The 25,554-nt window shown below is 37.5% G+C and overlaps 1 protein-coding gene across 1 annotated transcript in view; it reads right to left on the bottom strand.

Moving 5' to 3' along the window:
* Nucleotides 1-11,573: 11,573 nt before the first annotated feature.
* Nucleotides 11,574-25,554, bottom strand: part of DIRAS2 (DIRAS family GTPase 2) — a 252,675-nt gene continuing 238,694 nt past the window's right edge. Inside the window, exon 3 of the transcript XR_007518590.1 lies at nucleotides 11,574-11,631. The gene's annotated coding sequence lies outside the window, so the exon portion shown is untranslated. The remainder of the gene's footprint in view (nucleotides 11,632-25,554) is intronic.

The following is a 25,554-nucleotide window of genomic DNA, read 5'->3' as shown; positions in this document are numbered from 1 at the left end:
GGCTTCGTCTCATTCAAATGCATGTTTTAAGTGTATACCCTCTTTCTCTGCAAATCTTCTAAGTGATTGCACATTAGGAATAAATTTGGCCCAATAGAATCCACAGGGAAACACTGGATTATGGAGATCGGGAGATGATTTCCACCACCTTCTCTGCTCCCCAGCCCCTACTCTAACTTGTCAGCACAAGCAAGTTTCTCGACTGTTCGGTGACAGAATGGTGTTTCTGTCCTCAGTCTATTCTCACTCCAACTATTTGATCCTCCTGCCCTTTAGCTGCATTTTCATCTCTACGGTTTAAATGTTCCCAAACTCTGCATGGCCTATTTGTCTTCTGAGGCTCTGAACTGGGCACAGCATTTTAATATATATGATCATGAGGTAAGCAAGAGGAAAAAAATCAGCTCACTCCAAGGACCATTGCATCTGTGTTCATATGTTGTCAAGATACTTTCCCATCTACAGAGAAGAATGTTAATAGGCAGGGTCCACAGAACTCAGCCCAAGTGTCATTTTCTCCCATCTGTGTGGTAGAAGTAGCATCTCGTTAGCTGTTGTGGGCCCTGGGGCCATGGCAACTCCATGCACACGGAACAAAATGCTACCCAGTCCTGCTCCACCCCAATGATTGGTTGTGAATCAGACTATTGTGGTCCATAGGGTTTTCACTGGTTAATTTTTAGAAGTAGATCTCCAGGCCTTTCTTCCTAGTCTGTCTTAGTCTGGAAGCTTAAATATCATAGCAACATGCAAGCCTCCACTGACAGACGGGTGGTAACTACACATGAGGTACATTGACTGGGAATAGGACTTGGGTTTCCTGCATAGAAGGAGAGAATTCTACCACTAAACCACCACTGCCTAGAGTAGAAGGAGAAGCTAGAGCGAAATTCCACCAATCTCTATAAATGACTCTTTACATTCGGCAGCAGGCCACCTGCTCTCATAAGCTAGAAATTTGGCCAGAGGAAAGGGCTGCAATTAGCTAAAAAAATTATCAGAGCTGTGGATGGATGATTAATTTTTTTAGACCAAATAATTTGAAAATGTGAATGTACATTTACTTTTTAAAAGTTTTTTTCTTTTTTTAAAATTTTATTATTTTGTTGTCGATGTTGAGAATAGACACAGCAAAACATAAGCAAATTCAACAGTTTCTACATATACAATTCAGTGACACTGATTACATCGTTCAAGCTGTGCAATCATTCTCTTTTCTGGCTGTTCCTCCCTAGTTATATAATCTATATTCTCACCCACAATGGATGAGGGTCCCAATTTCTCTGCATTCTTGCAACACTTGTTATTTTCTTTTAAATAGTCATCCTAGTGGATGTAATGTAACGTAGTATCTCATTGTGGTTTTAATTTGCATTTCCTTAATTACTAATGATATTGAACAAATTTTCATGTATTTATTGGTCATCTGTATGTGTTCTTTAAAGAAGTATCTATGCAAGTCCTTTGCCCTTTTTTTTTAATTGGGTTGTTTTTCTTTTTGTTGTTGAGTTATAGAAGTTCTTTATGTATTCTAGATATTAAATCCTTATCAGATATATGGTTCCCAAATATTTTCTGTCATTCTGTATGTTGTCTTTTCACTTTCTTGATAATGTCCTTTGATCCTTTGATGCACAAAAGTATTTTTTTATTTTGGTGAATTCCAATGGATTTTTTTTCCCCCTTTTGGTGCTCATACTTTTGCTATCACATCTAAAAATCCATTGCCTAAAATAAGATTCTGAAGCTTTACCTCTACACTTTCTTCTAGAATTTTATAGATTTAGCTCTTATATTTATGACCTTGATTCATTCTGAGTGAATTCCATATATGGTATACAGTATGCATCCAACTTTATTCTTTTGCATGTGGAGATCCAGTCGTCCGAACACCATTTTTTGAAGAGACCTTTTGTTCCCCATTGAGTGGACTTGGCACCCTTGTCGAAAATCAATTGGCCATAGATGTATGGGTTTATTTCTGGGCTCTTAATTCCATTCCATTGGTCTTTGTGCCTCTCGTTATACCAGTACCACTTTGTTTTGATTACTACCACCTTTGTAGTAAATTTGAAATTGGAAATTGTGAGTCCTACTTTTGTTCTTTTTAAATAGCCTGGCTGCTCAGAGTTCATTGCAGTGCCTCATAAATTTGGGGATCAGTTTTCATTTCTGCAAAAAGGCTGTTAGAATTTTGATAGGGTGTGCATTGAACCTATAGATTGCTTTGGGTAGTATTGACATCTTAACAATATTAAGTCTTCCAATCTATGAACATGGAATGTTTTTCCATTCATTTGTTTTCTTTAGTTTTTTTTTTTTTTAGCAATGTTTTATAATTTTCAGTGTACAAATCTTTTACCTTGGTTAAATTTATTCCTCGGTATTTTTTTCTCTTAGACGCTATTGTAAATGGAATTGTTTCTTAATTTTCTTTTCAGATTGTTCGTTGGCAGTGTATAGAAATCCAACTGATTTTTGTGTGTTGATCTTGTACCCTGCAACATTTCTGAATTCAATTATAAGTGCTAAGTAGCTTTCTTTGGAATCTTTGTGATTTTCTATATGTAGGATCAGGTCATTTGTGAATAGAGATAATTTTACTTCTTCCTTTCTGATTTGGATGTCTTTTATTTTTTAGCTTGCCTATCTTCTCTGGCTAGAACTTCCAGTACGACGTTAAACAGTAATGGTGAAAGCAGCCATCCTTGCCTTGTTTCTGATCCTAGGGGGAAATCTTTCCATCTTTATCCATAGAGTATGATATTAACCGTGAGTTTTTCATAAATGCCCTTTACCATGTTGAGAAATTTCTCTTTTATTCCTGGCTTACTGAGTGTTTTTATCATGAAATGGAATTGATTTTGTCAAATGCCTTTTTTGCATCAATTGAGATAATGCTGTGGTTCTTTTCTTTCATTCTAAAAATGTAGTGTATTGCACTGATTAATGTTCTCATGTTGAATCACTGTTGCATTTCTAAGATAAACCCCATTTGGTCATGGTGTATAATCCTCTTAATATGCTGTTGGATTAGGTTTGCTAGTGTTTTGTTACAGATTTTTGTATCTGTATTTATAAGGAACATTGGTTTGTAGTTTTCTTGTGGTATTTTTATCTGGCTTTTGTATTAATGTATTGTTGGCCTTTTCTGAGTTCTTTTGGAAGAATTTTAGAGGGATTGGTTTTAATTCTTCTTTAAACGTTTGGTAGAATCTGCCAGTGAGGCCATTTGATACAGGACTTTTCCTTTTTGGGAGTTTTTTTTTTTTTTTTTTAATTCAATCTTTTCGCTTCCTACAAATCTTTTGAGATTTTCTTTTTTCTTGACTCTTCTAGGTAATTTATGTGTTTCTAGGAATTTGTCCATTTCATTTCATTTGAATTATCTTATTTGTTGGCATACAATTGTTCATAGTATTCTCTTTCTCTCTCTCTCTGTTTTTTGTTTTTATTGTGTAAATACACACAACAAAACATTTTCCAATTCAATAGTTTCTACATGCGTAAGTCAATGACATTAATTACACTCTTCATGTCGCACAACACTTATCTCTATATTTTTCCTAATTATTCTACCTCTGTTAACGTAAACTCTGTGCCCCTAAAGCAAAAACTCCCCCTTCCGCCGCCCTATCATTCCTGTTAAGCACTAATAAGCTTTGATTGCTATATATTTGCTTATTTCATTTAAGGGAAGTCATAGACTATTTATCCTTTTGTGACTGACTTATTTCACTCAGCATAATGTTGTGGCATGTATCAGGGCCTCATTTCTCTTTATGGCTCAGTAACATTCCATTGAGTATGCACTACATTTTGTTTATCCATCCATCTGTTGACAAACACTTAGATTTTTTCTACCTTTTGGCTATTGTGAAAGTGCTGCAATGAAGATCAGTGTGCAGGTTTCTGTTTGCGTTCCTGCTTTTACTTCTTTTGGGCATATACCTAAGATGAGGATTGCTGGGTCATATGGTAACTCCACGTTCAACCTTTTGAGGAACTGCCAAAGTGTTTTGTGCAGGGACTGGACTATTTTCTCCACATCCTCTCCAACACTTTCTGTTTTGGGTTTTTAAATCATTGTTATTACAGTGGGGGTGAGGTGGTAGCTCACTGTGATTTTGATTTACATGTAGTATTCTCTTATAATCCTTTTTATTTCTGTGTGAATCATAGTAATGTCCCCACATTCATTTCTGACTTAGTCAATCTCTGTCATTGGTATAGCTAAACCTTTAGTTTCCTTGATCCTTTTAAAGAACTGATTTTGGGGTTTATTGATGTTCTTTATTGTTTTTGTATTCTCTGTGTCATGTATCTCCCCTGTTGTGTTTATTATTTCTTTTCTTCTACTAGATATGGGCTTAGTTTGCTCTTCTTTTTCTACATTCGCAAAGTATAAAGTTGAGTTATTGATTCGAAATCTTCTTTTTTAATGTAGGTATTTACAGCTATAAATTTCACTCTTAAGACTGCCCTTACTGCATGTAGTAATAAATTTTTTTTAAATAAACTAAGCTTTTCATTTTATAATAGTTTGAAATTTTCAGAAAAGTTGCAAATATAATGAATGTATCAGTAAGGATTCGACAGAGAAAAAGTCAATAGGGTGTGTGTATATGTGTGTGTATGTAGAGAGGGAAAGAGACAGAAAAAGACAGGGAGATTTCAAGGAATTTGCTCATGTGATTGTGGAAGCTAGAAAATTTTTAAAATCTGTAGGGAAGGCTGACAAAGTTCTCTTGGGCAAGAGTCAGTGCTGCAGTCTTTAAGCAGAAATTCTTCAGGGAAACCTAAGTTATACTTTTAAGGACTTTCAGCTGATTGGATGAGGCTCACCCACACTAGGGAGAACAATCTTCTTCACTTAAAGTCAACTGATTGTGGACATTAACCACATCCACAAAATACCTTCACAGCAACACCTAGATCAGTGTCTGATTGAATAACTGGGTACTACAACCTAGCCCTGGTGGTGCAGTGGTTAAGAGCTCGGCTGCTAACCAAAAGGATGGCAGTTCGAATCCACCAGCTGCTCCTTGGAAACTCCAAGTGGCAGTTCTACTCCGTCATATAGAGTTGTTATGAGTCGCAATTGACTCGATGGCAATGGGTTTGGTTTGGTTTACAGCTTAGCCATGTTAATACATAAAACTTACCATTTTCATGTACCTCACATCTAGTTTCCCTATTTTTAGCATCTTACATTAGTATGGTACATTTGTCACAATAATCTTGTTGAACTCACTTATTTGTACTAGGAGTGCTATACAGTATTAGGTTGAACTGTATGAATTTGCTAATACTTGCCAGTGTTTAACCAATAAAATATCAAATTCATGTCATCGATCAAATAAAAGAGATATAAATGGAAAATGATAATTATTAAAAAGCATATATTGCAATAGACTAACACTCAGAGACAGCTCTCCTAGAGGACATAATAAAGTAAATGAATACTTGCAATTATTTATAATGAATAAGCTTGGATTTAAAACAAGCATGAAACAAGCATGACACTTACAGACTACATAACAGGAGGCACAGAATTCTGAAAATGCAAAAGGAAAGGTACCCAAAACCCAGCGCTGTCGAGTCGATTCCGCCTCATAGTGACCCTATAGAAGGAAAGATAGACATTAAAATAAAATATAATATTAGAAGAAGTAATTACAGGTCATCTTGCATATAACACGAGGGAAATACTCTTAACTGAAATGTGGTGCTAAATCAAGGCAAATTACAGACAGGCGAAATGGAAAAAAAAATGACAAGGCATGAAATTCATACACATGAGCCCATTTTTGTTTATAGTTGCAGTTTCAAAATAATTTCCTATATTATCACATAGGCTAGGGAAGGGGCAGATTATCCCATAAAACTTTCCACATGTGGAAGCTATATTCAGTCTTTAGTACACATCACGAGCTATGAGGAAGTGTGTGTGTGTGTACATATACATAAACATGTATATCTGTTTGTACGTAGTGCTGCACTACTAACCAAAAGGTTGGTGGTTCAAACCTAACCAGAGGCACCTCGGAAGTAAGACCTAGCAATCTGCTTCTGAAAGATTACAGACTTGAAAACTTCATGGAGCAGCTCTACTCTGCACGCACGGGGCCACCATAAGTTGAAACTGGCTAGTGGGCAACTAACAACAACGACTATATGTTTATAGTTTTATATTATTTGATTAATGGCATGAATTTGATATGCGTGTATACATGTATGTATATATATGAAAAATAGCTTTAAACAAGCTGCATTAATGAAATCCACTGTGATCCTCACATTTCATGTGTTTCCTATAACTGGATAGTATTTGGCTCTCAGGCTGTTAAAAGGTGTTTCAAATTTCCTTCTCTTCTCTTAGATATTGCAGTTGTTCCAATACTTTGCACCGAAACAATTTTTAGGAAAACATGGAGTTGGAAATAGAGCTACATGAGTAATTCAGGTTTTTTTCCCGAAAACCTGGATATGAAAATCTTAAATGTAAAATCTTTTCTAACTATAAAAATTAAAATATATTGCGGCCTCCAAGATACTTCTATTTTAACTTATTTTACTCCTTTGCAAATGGTTAACATATTTGCTGTCCATTTTAAATAGATTAATAATGAAATCGGATATTTTAAGAAGATAGAGATCTTGCAATCAATTTTAAATAGTATCAAATGTAGGCAATGTATTTCTAAATCAGAACCTTTAAATGTATCCTTATGCAATTCTCAGATTGAGAGTATGTCTAAATAACATACACTTACTGATAAATTCCATGATAATCCCCTTCAGGTTAATAAAATTGAGCTCATTTCTTTACAACTTAAAAAGTTCCCACTTAATGTCTTACACACCTTCTCCTCACTTACTGACTATCTCATTATCCAATATTTTACATTTCAACAATAGTAAAAACTCTTTTATCTAATCGTTTTGCATATTAACAATGTAGGTCTTGCGGTAATGAACATCGAGGTGTGAAGTGTGAGTAATGCTCGCTTCAGTGGTTAAGGTTATGTGTCAGCTTGGCTGGCCACGTGATTCTCAGTGATTTGGCAATTAAGTAATGACATAATTGGCAGTTATGTAATTTGGCGGTTATGTAATGTAAATTGGAAGTTATATAATAATGTAACTTGGCAGTTATATAATGATATAGTTTAGCAGTTTGTAATGATGTAGTAATCCTCCATTTTATGACCTGATGTGATCATCCTCCATTTTCACATACACCAATTTCCCATAATGACCTCATCTTTGTAAACTAATGATGTCAATAAGTGAGAAGAGGGTGTATTATAAAGTAAGGAGTGAATTTGCATATTTGTAAAATCGCTGTAAACTCAACAACTACAAATGTAGACTGATATTACAGCAGATTTGACCAGTGGAATACATCATTTGGTTTCTTGACTGCTGCATCCATGGATGTTGATTGTGGATTCAAGTGAAATGAAATCCTTGACAACTTCAATATTTTCATCATTTAGCATGATGTTGCTTATTGGTCCAGTTGTGAGGATTTTTGTTTTCTTTATGTTGAAGTGTAATCAGAACTGAAGGCTGTATTCTTTGATCCTCACCAATAAGTGTTTCAAGTCATCTTCACTTTCACAAGCAAGGTTGTGTCATCTGCATATCACAGGTTGTTAATGAGTCTTCCTCCAATCCTGATGCCACATTCTTCTTCATATAGTTCAGCTTTTCAAATTATTTTCTCAACATACAGACTGAATAAATACAGTGAAAGGATACAGCCCTGATGCACACCTTTTCTGATTTTAAAACATGCAGTATCATCTTGTTCTGTTCAAATGACTGACTCTTGGTCTATGTGCAGGTTCCTCGTGAGCACAATTAAGTGTTCCAGAATTCCCATTCTTCACACTCTTACCCATGATTTGTTACAATCCACACAGTTAAATACCTTTGTGTATTCAATAAAGCACAGGTAAACATCTTTCTGGTAGTCTCTGCTTTCAGCCAATATCCATCTGACATCACCAATGATATTCCTCATTCCCTGTCTTCTTCTGAATTTGGCTTGAATTTTTGGCATTTCTCCACTGATGTACTGCTACAACTGTTTTTGAATTATTTTCACCAAAAGTTTACTTGAGTGTGATATGAACGATATTGCTTGATAATTTCCACATTCCATTGAATCATCTTTCTTTTGAATGAGCACATATATGGATCTCTTCCAGTCAGTTGGCCAGGTAGCTGTCTTCTAAATTTCTAGGCATGGAAGAGTGAGTGCTTCCAGCATTGCATTCATTGGTTGAAAGATCTCAATTGTTATTCTGTCAATTCCTAGAAGCTTGTTTTTCACCAATGCCTTTAGTGCAGCTCAGACTTCTTCCTTTACTACCATAAGTTCTTCATCATTGGCTACCTCCTGAAATGGCTGAACACTGATCAATTCTTTTTGGTACAATGACTCTGTGTATTCCTTCCATCTTCTTCTGATGCTTACTGTGTTGCCCAGCATTTTGACCTTAAAATCCTTCGATATCGCAACCTGAGGCTGGAATTTTTTTCTTCAGTCCTTTCAGCTGGAGAAATGCTGAGCCTGTTCTTCAGACATAAGCTACTGCTATCATTCAATCCTATTACCAACCAAGAGATAATTAGTGCCCCAATTTACAGAAAAAGAAACCAAGGCTCACAATGCAAAAATGTCCTCTTATAATCACACAGGTCATGTGTGGTAGAGCTGGGATTAAAACTCAGATCTCTCTAACACAGAGCCAAGCTCTTTTCACTAGACCATCCTGGTATCAATCTCTCTTGAGTGACTGACTGGGCAAATAGGTGAATACAAATAAAATAAGTGAATGAGTGATACATTATTTGACCTCAGTGTTCTTTTGCAACCCAATCTTCCCTTTCAGAGAAGGAGCCGGAGACCCATATGGCTGTTTTACTTTATAATATGAGAAGGTTATGTCCATACTACAAAGTGATTTCACATTTGGTAAGCCTAGTACTTTTTCTCGGATGACTTAAAGCCACTGGAAGCAAAACTGATACCTATTTTAGCTGCATGAGTCTGTATTAATTCCTATAGTTGAGTCACGGTAATATTGCAGAATCACGTGTGGCTTTTTTCTTTCTTTTTTTTTGCTTAAAAAGCCATTTTGGGGAGTGTTTTGGCTTGAAAAGTGAAGTTTGAAAAATTAAGCAGGCTGAACTAATTTTGCAGGTTAAACTAATGTGATCGTTAGCAATGCAATCATCATTTCCCTCAAAGACAGTTTCTACCAAAACTATTCTTTTTCCTCACTATCAAAATGATGCATCTAAAATACAAATTGAGCAAATTTGATGGACAAATAGGGCACAAGACACCTGATTCTGCACAGTGATAAAACAATGAGGTTTCATGTGCTAGATGATGGTATGACATGTCATTGCATTTGACACAAGATAGTTTTAATAGAAAGATTTTAAAAGCAGTTCTAACTGATAAAGTGGAAAAGTTAATCAAATGTGTTATTGATTATTATTGATGTATTATTATTGCCCATTTTGGATCCAGCATCAAGCACTATAATACTTTGCATATTGTCATATTTAATCCTTATGAAGCATATGTCATTTTCCCAATTTTACATGTGAGGAAAGTGAGGCTGACAAAGGTAAAATAGATTTCAGGATCCAGGATCCCAAAACTAGTAGTCTCAGAGCTGATAATCAAATCCAGATATGCCTTGCTCCAAAGGCTAGATCTGAAACTTATACTGTGCTGTTCATTTATGTAATATGCATAATGCACAGCCCATTATGTGTGCTAAGTGCTACCTAAGGGGGTTATAAAAAGTAGTCCAAATGTCTTTGCATTAACAAAATCGTGAGCTATATAAAGATCCTCGTGAGGGCATTCCTTGGAAAGGAAACATCATTGCGAGAGTCCTGAGGCAGAAAGTAGCTTGGAAAATTCCAGAAACAGCTAGGAAGGAGATGAGCCTAGCTTGCTGATCCTGTGCTGCTGCCATCTCATGTCTTCAGTATTCAGTATCGCTCTCCTCAGTACTACAACGTCCCCTGGTTCTCGGAGGTTCTCAGTGCAGCGATTCTGGGTTCAAAAGATGCACTCTGATTCTAATTCTTCTTGATGGTAGTGAGGTTCCCCCTTTACCTCTGGAACTGGCCCTTTTTAAGTCTCACAAGATGGCAAAACTGACCAATTCCCTCCAACTGTTCATGCACCTTATTTGCATTAGCAGGCTGTCCAAAACCTCTTGGCGGGCCAGAAGCACCCCACTTGCATAGTCCTACCCAATCATTCTGTAAGAGCCAAAAGATCATGGTGAGAAGGGCCATATTAAAGTAATTCACTGCCCTACAGATGGGTAAGAAGTGTTCTACAGTCAATGTGTGGTTAAACGCTTGTATATGTCATATGATATCACACTAGATTTTTCTAGTTGCATTATCAGAACACCCAACCAAATGATTGTGGAAGTTGGTGCATTTCCTCTAAGCCAGGCCTTGCAGACTGATGTTTACCAAATTTGCTGCACATGTTTGTAGATGTTAGTTGCCATTAAGTCAGCTCCAACAAACGGAGACCTTATGTATAACACAACAAAATGTTGCTGGGTCCTGCGCCATCCTTGTGGTGGTTGGTATGTTTGAGTCCATTGTTGGAGCTATTGTGTCATTCCACCTCATTGAGAGTTTTGCTCATTTTCACTGACCCTCTACTTTACCAAATAGGATGTCCTTCTCTAGTGATTGGTCTTTGCTGATGACGTGTCCAAAGTAAGCAAGCCAAAGTCTTGCCATCCTCACTTCTAAGGAGCATTCTGGTAGTATTCATTCTAAGATTGATTTGTTAGTTCTTCTGAAAGTCCACAGGGTGATTATAACCTATTTTAACATTAATGCTTTTAGGTATGGCATGTACACTACAATTCATCCCTGTCTCTCCACCACCACCCCTCACCACTTTTCTCTTATACCTAGTTACTTTACAAATTTCAATTGATCTATGCACCTTTCCAGGCATTTGAGTTGGTGACCCCTTGTGAAGACAGCATGGTTTCCAGGACTTGCATCATCTTGTTTACCTTTCCAAAGAGTTTTCTAATTTTATTAATTTTCTCTTAAAATATGCCATTTAATTTTTTTTTTTTTTTAATGATCTAACAATACAGGTTGAAATAAGAGAAGCTGGAAATGAGTGGGTAATAAATCTATTCAATGATCTTTCCAAAATCACATGTTCTTTTGACAAGTGTGTGATTGGTGGCAAACTGTGATTGCATTTGTGGCCAGCTACCTACAACACGGGGCCCTGGTGGTACAGTATTAAGCATTTGGCTGTTAATCAAAAGGTAGGTGGCTTGAATCTGTCATCCACTCCTTGAAAACCTTATGGGGCAATTCTACTCTGTCCTGTAGGGTCACTATGAGTCAGAATTGACTCCACAGCAATGGGTTTTTCACGGCTTACCTGCAGTATAAATTCTGGCAATGGGAGTTTTGGGAGAGAGCCACAGTCTCCAGAGACCTGGATTCATTGGGTGAAGGAGGCCATTATCTTGTAAAACTCTGGGGACTTCAGGTTTAAGATGACAAAAAGAAGAAATCAGAATCTATCTCCCAGAAAACCTAAAACAAAGAATGACAGATAAAAAATAAATGTCAAAACCCCAACAACAACAAAGGAAAATGTGCTGTCCAGTAACAGAGAAAAATGAAAATTTCTAAGAACCTCTCAGCTTGGCTTGTTGTCTTAGTTACCCAGGGCTACTATAACAGAAATACCACAAGTCCATGGCTTTAATGAGCAGAAATTTATTTTCTCACAGTTTAGGATGCTAAGAAGTCCAAATTGAGGGCACTGGCTCTAGAAAAAGATTTTCTTTCTCTGTTGGCTCTGGGGGAAGATCCTTGTTTCTTTTCAGCTTCTGTTCCTCAGTTCTTTGGCAACCTTCATGTGGTGCAGCATCTATCTTCCCCATCTGTGATTCCTTACTTCAGTGCCTAATCTATCTCTTTTATAACTAAAAAGTGATTTGGTTACAATACACCCTACACAGATATGGTCTCTTTAACATAACAAAGAAAAATTCTATTCCCAAATGGAATTACATCCACAGGTATAGGGATTAGCATGTCAACATGTATTTTGAGGGGACACAATTCAAGTCATAACAATGTCTTGCCACATAAGTCTCAACCCTGCATTTGACAGAAGTACAGAGGGAGGTGAAAAGCAAAATTCTGGGGAAAAAAATGTCATGAATAACTCCAACTTGGAGAAAGAACAAGTAGGTGTGGCTTGAGCAGAGTTTGGTGTTCACTAGAAGTATTCTACACAGGGAAAAACTCTCCCCACCCATTGTCATTTCCAAGCAGAGGCAGTAACAGCTACTGGGTTTCCAGATGAGTAAAAACAGAAAGATGACAAAGGCAGAGATAACTATCTCCAAAAATAAATAGCAATTTAGTCAAAGAAATAGTAAATAAGGTATTCAACTAAGTATGCAGGAACTGGAAGAAGAATATTCAAGAAGAACGCAACAATTCAGGGACCTTGAACTTGTTTCCATTTGTCTCTACATTCTTCTCCTTTAAGTGAGTTTAAGTGCATGCTAGAAATTCCTGGCTGGTAAAATTGGTTAATGCACTCATCTGCTAACCCAAAGGTTAAAGGTTCAAGTCCACCCAGAGACACCTTGGAAGAAAGGTCCTGTGATCCGCCTCTGAAAAATGAGCTGTGGAAAACTCTGTGGAACCCAATTCTACTTTGACACACATGGGGTCACCAGGATTCGGAATCAACTTGATGGCAATTGGTTTGGTTACTGGTTGAGTGTATGCTGGAGAGAGGTAGGAGGAGCTGGGTAGCTTCTTCCTCCACAAAGAGAGCAAGAGCTGAGTAGGAAGAATGATCAGAAGCCAAAGGTACCCTAGTCCAGAACAGAGGCCTGGGAGGTATATCTGCACCCCAACAGGCTGCAGGGAGCTGGTTGTAAGACACCAAAGAAAGCCTGAGGAAAGTGGCAGAGCCCAGGCCACTCCAGCCCAGGCCATCCCCACCTGGGGTCTTCTGATGCGGAGAACTCAGAGTAGCCTAGTGAAACCCCAGAGAAAGCCTAGATCTCAGTGAGGAAGAGAACCAGATCTCAGAGGGCTAAACTATATCTAGACAAAAAGGTTATGTAAACAGAACTTATTTTTGTGTTTATGCAACCATTAAGAGAAAACACAACAAGCCAGTTGTTAAGTTGACTGTGGCTCACAGAGACCCCGTGTGTGTCAGAGTAGAACTGGGCCCCACGGGGTTTTTATAGCTGTGATCTTTCAGAAGCAGATTACAAGGCATTTCTTCTGAGGCAACTCTGAGTAGAATTAAACTGCCAACATTTTGGTTAGTAGCTGAGCGCTTAACTGTTTGCATCACCCAGGAACTCCTATGCAACCATAGCATGACATAACTGAGTGAATTATATAATGATTAAAGAAAGGAAAAAGAGGAAGAAGAAATGTAATATGAAATTCCACATGTAAAGGTCTATTCCAGAAAAAAAGCGGAAGTTTAGATCAAAATTTTTAATCAAGACATTGCCGGTGCATACTTCACAAATGAAATATCCCAAGAAATAGAAGAGAATTGGTTTAATGCCAAGTTACCCACGAATAGGAAAAGTCCGAAACCTTCCTGTGAATACAAAAGGAAAAAGGGAAACATGAATGCAAATAAAAAGGAGATTGTACCCGTGGAGAACAAGTATGTCTAATACAAAGATAATTGTCATTGATGAACTAGGGGCTCCTAAAGAGGGAACAGGTAATGTTTTCAAAGACAAAACAGAAAAGGATTTTTCTGAACCTGAGGAAGACTAGTCTGCAGATATAAAGGAAAACCAGGGTTTTAAGAAGTTGTCAGAAAATTTGACTAGCTAAGTTTTAAAATATAATTATAAACGAATGGATAAACAAAATGTGGTATAACTAGTACAATGGAATATTATTCAGCCATAAAGAGAAATGAAGTCCTGATGCGTACAACATGGATAAACTTTGAAAACAGTATGCTAAGTGAAATAATTCAGTCACAAAGAACCAATATTTTATGATCCCACTTACATGAAGTAGGCAAATGTATAGTGACCAAAGTTTATTAGAGCTTTCCAGGTGTGGGAAGAATGGAGAGTCATTGCTTAGGGGGCACTGAACTTCTGTTAGTTGTTTTGGAATCATTTGGGGAAGGATAGTGGTAATGATTGTACAACATAATGAATGTGATCACTGTTACTGAATTACGCTTGTAAAAATTATTGAATCAGTAAATATATATATGTGTACTGTAATAAACAAATAACAACCGTTCTTCAGATGCCTTGGAAAGACAAAACAGATAATTGACAAATGCAGGGACAAAACAACAGCTTGGCCTCAGTCTTCCCCAGAAAACCATATAGTAACGTGTTGCATGTTACCAAGTGTTGTAGAAAAGATGCTGGAATCCAGGTCTGCTACAGGCAGAGAGCTGGAATTGAAGTATAAAGTCATGAAGTGGAACATCTCCCACAGGAAATAACTCAGGAATATATTACCATTGGATGTTTGAAAAGAGCTGGAATCTCAACATTTAAGGGATTAAAAAAAAAAAAAGTCACATTAAATGGAGCGGTAGAAAATAAGAAACCTATTTAAATGTAAAACTAAGAGAAAATTGCTGAGAGCAATGTAGTTCCAAAAGTGTACTTTATGAACCTCAATAAATTAAATTCACTAAAAAAGGAGAAGAAAATGCATGAGCTGTCATTTCCTCACCTGTCACAGATGGGAGTGGGTAAGACAAAAAAAAAAAAAGGAGCCTATGAGCATTACTTGAAACTGTAATGGGAACCACCAGAAGAACTAAAAATAATGATAAAATCAAGGAAAGTCTGGAGGTGGAGGGGGAAGATAGAGGAAGCAGAAGAGTGGTAATTTTCTCTTAGTCATAACAGTCAACAGATGCTCTGTGAGATTGCTAAATTCGAAAACGTTGGGTTAAGTATAATATACAGAATTATAAAAATAACTACTACGAGAACAAAAAACAGACTATATGACTTCCAAATTACCAAAAGATAGAACCACATGTCCACATAGTCATACATGAAACATCTCTTAAAAAAAGCAACAATAAGCCATAAAACAAATGATAGGAAAAAAAGGAAGGCGGCTTAAAATCGGATGATATATTAAGACCAAATATATGCTGCATCGGTACTGGAAAATAGGGTAATCTCAGATATAAAAAGAATGCAAAAGAGTTTTATAAAGACAAATAGAAGAGACTAATCCTCCGTGAGCCTGATTAACAAAAATAAAGTTAGCAAAAACTGTATAAGATTAGGAATGTCATAGGAGTCCCCGGTGCAAAAAGATAATTTGTTTAGCTGCTAACTGGAAGGCTGAAGGTCCGAGTCCACTCAGAATTACTTCCGAAGAAAGCCCCGGCGATCTACTTCGGGAAAATCAGACGTCGAAAGCACCGTGGGGCATAGTTCGCTCCGACTCGCATGTGTATGTCGCTGGAGTCGACTCTGCCAATCAATGTTTTGTTTTCGTTACTTTGAATAAAAGGGGAGAGGGATTAAAAATAATCATAAGTGAATCAATAGGCAACATTATGCAACAAATTTAAACACTTTGAGAAAAAGGGTGGTATTCAGGCAAAATATAGAGTACCCAAATTGTCCCAAGGAATGCCATTTATCATAGAAAAAGAAAAGAGAACAACTCTTAGCAAAGGCATGAGGACCACGGTGGTCCACACCTATGTTTGGCTCACTTTTATGGAATACATACTTTCATGAACGTAGATATGGGAAAGGATAGAAAGCTTCTGATTTATTTTATATGGCCAGCATAAGTGTAATTACAAAACACAAAAGTAGTAAAGAAAAAATTGTGAACATAGATGTAAAAATTATAACCAAAATATTAACACTGAGAGTGGAAGGAAACTTACTAAATGTGACATCGACTTATATTAAAAACCAAAAGTAAATAATATTCTAAATAATGAAATAATAAAGCCGCTGACTTATAAGTCCACTGTACCCATTAGTTTTCAACATTGAGTAGTTCTAATGAATACAAGACAAAATATGATATACTTCATACAAACATTAGAATATAGGAGATATTTGCTGATGGTATGAGAGTATCCTAGACAACCCTAGAGACTCCACGTAAAATTTATGATTCAGGTGAACTGACTGGACATAAATAAAAACCAACAGATACTTTAAAAAAAATAACTACAAAAGGAAATATATATATACATATACATACATTTGCAAGAACAACAAAGAGCTTAAAATGCATAGAAACATTTTTTAAAATGCCATAAGACCTATATATTAAAAATAATATGTAATAATATGTATATATGTATACATATATATAGTATAATCTTACTGAAGAACACAAGATAAGAAATGAAAAAGCAGAAAGAATAAAAAGATCTGTTCTCATATACATACTAATTTTATAGAAATTAATATAAATGAAATTAAATTCCAAAACATCTCCTCTAGTTTCCAGTAATGGTGGTGGTGGTGTTGTTAGGTGCCATCGAATCCATTTTGACCCCTTGTGATAGAGTAGAACTGGCCCATAGGGTTTTTTAGGCTGTAATCTTTATGGGAGCAGTTTGCCAGATCTTTCTCCCAATGAAATGCTGGGTGGGTTCAAACAGCCAGCCTTTTGGTTAGCAGTCAAGTGCTTAACCATTGTACCACCAGGGCTTCCCCCAACAATTGTGTACTAGGTAATTCAGGGAAATCCTGGTGGCATAGTGGTTAAGTGCTATGGCTGCTAACCAAAAGGTCAGCAGTTTGAGTCAGCCAGGCGCTCCTTGGAAACCATATGGGGCAGTTCCACTCTGTTCTATAGGGTCGCTATGAATAGGAACCAACTCGATGGCAATGGGTTGGTTGGTTTGTTGGTTAGGTAATTCAGACCAACCCTCAATCAACACCAATTTTAAAAACTGAATACTTTTTTTTTTAATTTTCTTAAAAATATTGAATTTGAAGGCTTCCAGCCAACACGGCACTTTAGACGGAAGCACCATGTTGTCCCTCCACAGCAAAGGCCCAAAAAACTAAGTAAAACAGAGACAAACGTCAATCCTTGAACCCTAAGCATCAAAAAAAGATATAAAGAACTCAGCCAAGCACCGAATGGAATAAGAAACTGACAGAAAAGAGAGCAAGGAGAGATACGTGTGGAAGTCCTCTATAAGCTAACACAGTACAGATTCACCATCTTGGACTCCTGTTGGAGATTAGCGGACAGGGAGTACAGGAAAGCAGCTTCACAGAGCTCCCAACAGGAAATGGAACACCCAGTAACCAGGGATATATACTTTCCCACCCCCACCCTTCTCCCCCTGCTCAACCTCCCCCGCTTCATAGCTGACTGAGGTCCCTTGGTCGGCTGAGAAGTGCTGTGTCCATGGCACTTGGATTAGCCCCACCCACTTTTTTTTTTTTTACATAGGAGATTGAACAGAGAGTATGGGAAAGCAGCTTCCAGGAACTCCCAGCAGGAGACAGAGCACCCAGTAGCCAGTGATATACAATTTCCCACCCCCCATTTTTCCCCCTGCTGCTCAGCCTCCTCTGCTTCCTGCCAGCTGCAGTCTCTTGGCTGGGAAGCACTGGCTTCAGCCCCTTGCTGCTTGGATTCTCCCCACCCACACTGGCTGGCTCCCAGAGTGCCATTTCTTTGTTGCTGGAGTTGCTTTTTTCCAGTTCTTTTGGTACCTTCCGTGCCTCTCACCACCTCTCATTCCTTTCTCTTGAACACCTGGCTCCGTGTGCCATCTTTGTTTCTTCTGTGAAGCTGTGAAGCACCACTCCACTGGGAAACAGCTTCCCCAGCCTGCTGCCATGCTGTTGGGACCCCCAGGGCCTTTTTTTTTTTTTTTGCTTTGTTTTGTTTGCTTTTCTTTTCAAGGCTTGGGAGCCCCTTCTAGCCGGGCTGTACTGTGTGACTTGGGAGCCATTACCCTGGTATGTACAGCCACAGCAGTGGGCTCCCTGGGGGCATTTCTTCTTCTTTTTTTTCTTTTTGTCTTTCTCCATTTCTTAGTTTCTCATCTCTCTATATTACCTACTTTTCCTGTCTTCTGAACACCTGGTGCTGAATGACATCTCTACCCCTTCTAGCCAGGCTGTACCACTTCTGTACTGTGGCCTAGGAACCACTTCTCCAATCTCACAGCTGCACCAGTGGGATCCCTGGAGGCATTTCTCTTTTTTTTTCCTAATTTTTATTTATTATTATTTTTTTCTTTTTACTTTTTTTCCCTTTTGTTTTACTCCATTTCTGAGTTTCTCATCTCTCAACTCCAACAGCGAGCTCCCTTATCACCGTTCTTGATTTTTTGTTTGTTCTTGGCTCATGTTTCTCTCTCCTCTCTCTCCTTTTTTACCATACCCATCTTAGCTCCACACATCACAACCTCCCTCCTCCTACCTGCTTATCTGAATCATGCGCTGAACATCACACCCCTGAGCAGCACAGGCACAGCCTATTGGAACCTACCCTGCACTGATTCCCAGCCTGTCCTGTCAGCCCTAGTACATGCTACAAACAGCTCATCCTAGCCCCTCTCCTTCAGCTAGACTTGCCCTGCTGCATTGGACAAGGAGGTGAAAAGTATCATGCTAACAGACAAGCAAACAATTAAGAACACACAGCCCGCCTGCTCAGATGTAACCAAATAAAACAAAAGAGCAGGATGAAACAAACAAATCTACAGACAATAAACAAAGACAATAAATACTGAATGTCCCAAAGAAAGCAGACAATATCAAAACATATATATATATATAAAAAAAAAAGGACACGATGGTTCCAGTAGGCGTCCAATATAAAACACCAGATGACTTTCCAGCAGAAGAAAAGACACTAGAACTACCTGATAGGGAATTCAAATCTCTAATATTCAGAGGTATCCAAGAGGTGAAGCAAAAAGCAGATGAAAATGAGGAAAAAATAGACAAATACATGGAAAAGGCAGGCAAATTCACGGAAAATATGGACAAAAAAAGGAAGAATGCAGGAGACTAACACAGGAACAAAATGCAAAAATAAATTCACAACTAGAAATCATAGAAAAACAACAACTAGAAAACCAAAAGATAAACAACAAGATTTCAGAAATGGACAGTGTCACAGAAGGGCTCAGGAGCAAGTTTGAAATGATGGGAGACAGGATCAGCAAAATTGAAGGCAAACACTTGGATACAACTCTGTTTGAGAAAAAATCAGAAAAAAAGAATGAAGAAGAACAAGGAAACCCTGTGAAATTATGTGAGATACAATCAGAAGCAAAAATTTGCAAGTGATTAGAATTCCAGAATGGGGGAGAAAACGGAAACCACAGAGAAGATCATTTGAAGAATTGCTGACAGAGAACTTCCCTAATATCATGAGTGATGAAAAGCTGACCATCCAAGAAGCTCAACAAACCCTATATAGAATAGAGCCCAAAAGAAAATCACCAAGGCATATTATAATTACACTCACTAAAACCAAAGTCAAGGAAAGAACCCTGAGAACAGCTCAAGAAAAATGAAAAGTCACATTCAGAAGAGAAAAAATAAGACTAAGCTCTGATTATTTGGCAGAAACCATGCAGGCAAGAGGGCAATAAGGAAGGCATATATAAAACCTTGAAAGAAAAAAAATTGCCAACCAAGAACCAAAAAAATTGCCAACCAAGGTTGGAGATCAGTGGACAGGATTACAGGAAAGCAGCTTCACAGAGCTCCCAGCAGAAGATGGAACACCTGGTAATCAGCAATATATGCTTTCCCACCCCCTACTTTTCTCCCCGCTGCTTAACCTCCCTTCATAGCTCTCATTCAGATATTATGACGAAATCAGGATATTTCCAGATTAACAGAAATTAAGGGACGATGTAAAAAACAAATCAAACTCTCAAGAATTGTTAAAGGGAGACCTTTGGGCTGAGAACAAACAATATCAGACTACAACCTGATTCTAGGACACAATATTGTACCAGCCAGATAACAACCAAGGAAATGAACTCTCATGGGCTATCCAAATCCAAAAGAATTAAACAGGGAAACAGAGAGGTTAATCTGTAAATGACAACAATGTCAGAACAATAAAAGAGAGAATAAACAGTGCAGGTATAGAACATTCTAATGGAAAGGAAGGCAAGGTGATATCAAGTAATAATAGACTGGTTCAAATCTAGGAAGATAAGGGTAACCACAAAGAAAGTTAACAAAACCTACTCATCAAAATAAAGAAGAAAAACATAAAGTCTCAGTAAAAGCAAAATCTACAAAAACAAAAGAAATGAAAAAAGAATCCACAAACTAAAGAACTCAGCACAGGAGAGTAAGAGAAACAAAGAAAATGTCAGCACCACAAAAAAAAAAAAAAAAAAAAAAAAAGCACTACAAAATGGTAGCAATAAACTCACACCTATAAATACTTACACTGAATGTAGATGGCATAAATGCACCCATAAAAAGACACAGAGTGACGGAATGGCTTAAAAAACAGGATCCATCAATATCCTGTCTACAAGAGACACACCTTAGAAACAAAGTTGTAAATTTATTAAAAATCAAAGGATGGGAAAAAATATATCAGGCAAACAGCTACCAAAAGACAGCAGAAGTGGCAATACTCAGATAAAACAGGCTTTAGAAAAAAATCCACCATAAAAGACAAAGAAGGGCACTATAGAATGATTAAAGGGATGCTCCATCATGAAGACATAACCATAATAAACATCTACACACCCAATGACAGGGCTCCAAAATACATAAAACAAACTCTAACAGCACTGAAAAGAGAAACTGACAGTCCCACAATAATAGTAGGAGACTTCAACACATCACTCTCAGTAAAGGACAGAACATCTAGAAACAAACTCAATAAAGATACAGAAGAGCTAAAGGGCACAATCACCCAACTTAACTTTATACATATATATGGAACACTCCACCCAACAGTTGCAAAGTACACATACTTTTCCAAAGCACATGGGACATTCTCCAGAATAGACCACATCTTAGGCCACAGAGCAACCCTCAACAAAATCCAAAACACTAAGATAATACAAAGTATATTCTCTGACCAATGCCATCAAAGCAGAAATTAAGAATAGAAAGAGCAAGGAAAAAAAAAAAATTGATTACATGGAAACTGAGTAACACCCTGTTTGAAAACCACTGGGTAATAGAAGAAATCAGAGATGGAATCAAAAAATTCCAAGAACCAAATGAGAATGAAAACACATACCAAAACCTTTGGAGGCACAGCAGAGGCACTCATAAGAGGTCAAATCTATTCTTGAGATGGTCTCTAAATTCAGGTGGGATATATTCAAGGTCATATTTTGGCTCTCGTGGACTTGCTCTGATTTTCTTCAGTTTCAGCTTGAACCTGCACATGAGCAATTGATGGTCTGTTCCACAGCCGGCCCCTGGCCTTGTTCCGACTGATGATATTGAGCTTTCCATCGTCTCTTTCCACAGATGTAGACAATTTGATTTCTGTGTGTTTCATCTGGCGAGGTCCACATGTAGAGTCGCCGTTTGTGTGGTGAAAGACGGTATTTGCAATGAAGAAGTCGTTGGTCTTGCAAAATTCTATCATTCGATCTCCGGCAATGTTTCTATCACCAAGGCCATATTTTCCAACTACTGATCCTTCTTTGTTTCCAACTTTTGCATTCCAATCACCAGTATTTATCAATGCATCCTGATTGCATGTTCGATCAATTTCAGGCTGCAGCAGCTGATAAAAATCTTCAATTTCTTCACATTTGGCCTTAGTGGTTGGTGCATAAATTTGAATAATAGTCGTATTAATTGGTCTTCCTTGTAGTTGTATGGATATTATTCTATCATTGACAGCGCTTCACTTCAGGGTAGATCTTGAAATGTTCTTTTTGACAATGAATGCAACACCATTCCTCCTGAAGTTGTCATTCCCGACGTAGTAGAATATATTATTGCCTGATTCAAATGGCCAATACCTATGTCATCTCACTAATGCCTAGGGTATCAATGTTTATGCATTCCATTTCATTTTTGATGATTTCCAATTTTCCTAGATTCATCCTTCATACATCCCATATCCCAATTATTAATGGATGTTTGCAGCTGTTTCTTCTCATTTTGAGTCATTTCACATCAGCAATTGAAGGCCTTGAAAGCTTGACTCCATCCACGTCATCAAGGTCGACTCTACTTTGAGGAGGCAGCTCTTTCCCAGTCGTCTTTTGAGTGCCTTCCAACCTGGGGGGTTCATCTTCCAGCACTATATCAGACAATGGTCTACTGCTATTTATAAGGTTTTCACTGGTTAATGCTTTTCAGAAGTAGACTGACAGGTCCTTCTTCCTAGTCTGTCTTAGTCTGGAAGCTCAGCTGAAACCTGTCCTCCATGGGTGACCCTGCTGGTATCTGAATACTGGTGGCATAGTTTCCAGCATCACAGCCTTTGAAACGTGTTGGCAAAGAGTCAGTTCCAACTCCTAGCAACCCTGTGAACAACAGAACAAAACACTACCCAGTCATGTACCATTCTCACAATCTTTACTGCATTTGAGCTCATTATTACAGCTACTGTGTTAATCCATCTCATCGAGGGTCTTCCTCTTTTTTGTTGATCCTCCACTTTACCAAGCATGGTGTCCTTCTCCAGAGTCTGGTCCCTCCTGATAATATGTCCAAAGTATGTGAGATGAAATCTTGCCATCCTTGCTTCTAAGGAGCATTCTGGCTGTACTTCTTTCAAGACAGATTTGTTTGTTCTCCTCGCAGTCCATGGTATATTCAATATTCTTTGTTAACACCACAATTCAAAGGTTTCAATTCTTCTTTGGCCCTATTTATCCATTGTCCAGCTTTCCCATGCATATGTGGCAATTGAATACTCCATGGCTTGGGTCAGGCACACCTTAGTCCTCAAAGTGACATCCTTGCTTTCCAACACTTTAAAGAGGTCTTTTAAAAATAGCAGATTGGTCCAACACAATATTTTGTCTGATTTCTCGACTTTTGCTTCCATGGGTGTTGATTGTGGATCCAAGTAAAATGAAATCCTTGACAATTTCAATATTTTCTCTTTATCATGATGTTGCTTATTGGTCCAGCTGTGAGAATTTTTGTTTTCTTTGTATGATATGTATATATATATTTTTTCCCCTTGCTTTATGCCTGCATATAGCAAGGGAAAAATCTGGAAGAGGAAACACTGGATTGTCATCATGGCTACTCTGCATGGGTAAATGGGACCTGATTTGGACAGAACAGATAGGTTAGGGGAGGAGAGAACCAAAGGAAAGAAAAAAAAGGGAAGGTGGTACTAACACATAACAGTTGTATATAAAATTTGTTACTTAATCTAAAATTATATATGTGTGCATATATGTAAGTAAAAGTGAAACCAGTTAATACAGCAGATAAAAAAAAAATCAATGTCCAATACTGTGTTGTTTCTAGTTGACAGTTCTAATAAAATGTACATGTAAAAGCACGGACAAAGACATACTAAAAAAAATTGTAACTAAAAAGAAGTAGGATTTGCAATACTAATATCTGATGAGCTTGAGCTTCAAGCAGAGGCTGTTAAACAAGACAAGGAGGGACAGAGAACCATGACCAAAGTTGCAATCAGTAATAAAGTCATAATGATCATAGCTCTCCACGCACAGTGGAGTTAGGGGGAGACTGACAGGACCTTAACTGGCCCCTACCACACCTGTGTCAGATAAACACAAACAGGGAAGAAGTCAGAGACTCTGAGCAAAATGATGCATATTTCTCAAGCATCCATGAAATATTGACAAAATTTAACAATACCTGCCACAAAGAAGCAAATTTAAACTATACAAATCATGTTCTCTGATCATAGCAGGCTATAACCAGAAAGTAATCACAAAAAGGAATAAATAAAAAATATTTAGAAGTTTAAAAAGAATATGCAAATAACAGTTGGGCAAAAGAAGAAACCAAAATCAAAATCTAGAAAACAATCGTTAAAGAAATTCAACGTATTAAATCTTAAAGATATGTTAAAGCTGTGCTCTGAAGACAATCGTTAAAACACTTATACAGCTGACATGAAATAGGGAAGATGAATAAATTAAATAACCTTTTTAATTCCATAAAGAAAGAAGATTTGACAAAGGCCCAAAGTCTGTTAATTGGGGAAAAGACAGTCTCTTTAACAAATGGTGCTGACATAAATGGATCTGCAAAAAAATGAAAAAAGACTCATACCTCCCACCATGTACAAAAACTAACTCAAAATGTGTCAAAGACCTAAATATTAAATGTAAAATGATAAAGATCATGGAAGAAAAAATAGGGACAATGCTAGGATTCCAAATACATGGCATAAACAGAATACAAACCATAACTAACAATGCACAAACACCAGAAAAGGAACTAGACAACTGGGAGCTCCTAAAAATCAAATATTTGCGCTCATCCAAAGACTTCACCAAAAGAGTAAAAAGAAAAACTACAGACTGGGGAAAAATTTTGGCTATGACAAATCAGATCAGTGTCTAATCTCTAAAATCTGCAAGATACTGCAAAACCTCAACAATGAAAAGATAAATAACCCAATGAAAAAAATGGACAAAGTATATGGACAGGCACTTCACCAAAGAAGACATTCAGGCAGCTAACAGATACATGAGGAAATGCTCACAATCATTAGCCGTTAGAGAAATGCAAATCAAAACTACAATGAGATACCATATCACACCAAGGCTAGCACTAATCCAAAAATAAATAAATAAATAAATGTTGGAGAGACTGGAACACCTATACACTGCCAGTGGGAATGTAAAATTGTACAACCACTTTGGAAATCAATTTGGAGCTTCCTTGAAAGGCTAGAAATAGAACTGCCATACAATCCATCAATCCCACACCTTGGAATATATCCTAGAGAAATAAGAGCCATCACACAAGTAGATACATACACACCAGTGTTCATTACAGCACTGTTCACAATAGTAGAAAGACGGAAACAACCTAGGTGCCCATCAACAGATGAATGGATAAACAAATTATGGTATATGCACACAACGGAATACTATGCAACAATAAAGAACAAGGATGAATCCGTGAAACATTTCATAACATCGATGAATCTGGAAGCCATTATGCTGAGTGAAATTAGTCAGTCTCAAAAGGACAAATATTGTGTAAGTCCAATATTATAAGAACTCAAGAAATGGTTTAAGCACAGAAGAAAACATTCTTTGATGGTTAGAGGGTGGGGAAGGAGAGGGGAATTCACTAACTAGATAGTAGACCAGAATTATCTTAGGTGAAGGGAATGACAACACAAGACAGGGGAAGTCAGTGCAACTGGACTAAACCAAAAGCTAAGAAGTTTCCTGAACACAAACAAACACTTGGAGGGACAGAGTAGCAGAGGCTGGAGTCTGGGGACCATTGGGACTAGGTCAATTGGCATAACAAAGTTCATTAAGAAAATGTTATG

The sequence above is a fragment of the Elephas maximus genome, chromosome 9 (genome assembly GCF_024166365.1).
Source record: "Elephas maximus indicus isolate mEleMax1 chromosome 9, mEleMax1 primary haplotype, whole genome shotgun sequence".
NCBI lineage: Eukaryota > Metazoa > Chordata > Mammalia > Proboscidea > Elephantidae > Elephas > Elephas maximus.
The sequence above is the reverse complement of the archived record's forward strand: the minus strand, read 5'-3'. Positions and strand labels throughout refer to the sequence as shown.